A 923-nucleotide genomic window follows, 5' to 3' on the forward strand; every position below is an offset into this window, starting at 1 on the left:
TTGTGTACGCCCCTTTTGGACTAGTTTACGTAATACTCTATCCCTTTTGGACCAGTCATTAGCAACATTATGTACATTGGTCCGACGTCGTGTCCTCGGGAAATTGGCTCTCTCCTTTCGGAGATGGACGTTAGACTCGGAGGTCCTGTCTTTTATTAAGTAACCGTATGGTGTTGATAGGGGTGTTAGGAATATTATTTTTTTTAAACTACTCGAAAAGGGGTTTCTCTTGGCCTACGGGGTAAGGTGTTCGCCTCTCATTCAAAGGTCCCGGGTTCAAATCCGGGTAGCGACGGAAAAAATTTTCTTCTCTAAAATTTCACCTTCTTCCCTGCTCTCTAGCAATGTTCTGTCGTCTCCTTTCGTCTCCACTTTCTACCCCCACTTCCTCACCTCCGTTGCCCCCTCCTCTGGACTCATAATTCTTTCTGCAGCCTTTCTACTGCTACTCCTTGGCTTCTTCTTGCTGCTGTCTTTCAGCCACGCTCCTGATCTTCTGGTGGGAAAGATCTACACCTAGCCTTCTCAGACAAGGGCGAAAAATCTCGGAGGTCCGGTGTGCACGTTACGGACGCTAAATATCCCATAGTGGTCTAGAATCGATATGAGTAGGCTTCGGCCACCACCAGGGCAAAATTCAAAATTTCCTATCAACTGAAAACATTTGGTGTGTCCTGCGCGCTCGTATGACCTTATGCAGTTGCGAGCGCCGTAAAACTTACCCCCTACTTTTTTTCTCGAAAAATTGATTCTCAAATTAAAGCAAGAAACCAGTGAGCACAACTGGTCCAAACGGGATCCATCTTTTACTGATCCAAAAGGGGCTTTGTAGTTGCTAGTCCAAAAGAAATTCTCCCCAACTTCTCCCCCTTCATCATCCTTTATTATTAACATACTTTCATAGCAAGCGGATCTTACCCCCC

General features: G+C 45.7%; 1 protein-coding gene across 1 annotated transcript in view; it reads left to right on the top strand.

Moving 5' to 3' along the window:
- The window catches only part of LOC101849212, a gene marked incomplete in the record, with an annotated part of 16,014 nt that overhangs the window by 3,065 nt on the left and 12,026 nt on the right, over nucleotides 1–923 (top strand).

This window comes from Aplysia californica, unplaced genomic scaffold (assembly GCF_000002075.1).
Source record: "Aplysia californica isolate F4 #8 unplaced genomic scaffold, AplCal3.0 scaffold00196, whole genome shotgun sequence".
Taxonomy (NCBI): domain Eukaryota; kingdom Metazoa; phylum Mollusca; class Gastropoda; order Aplysiida; family Aplysiidae; genus Aplysia; species Aplysia californica.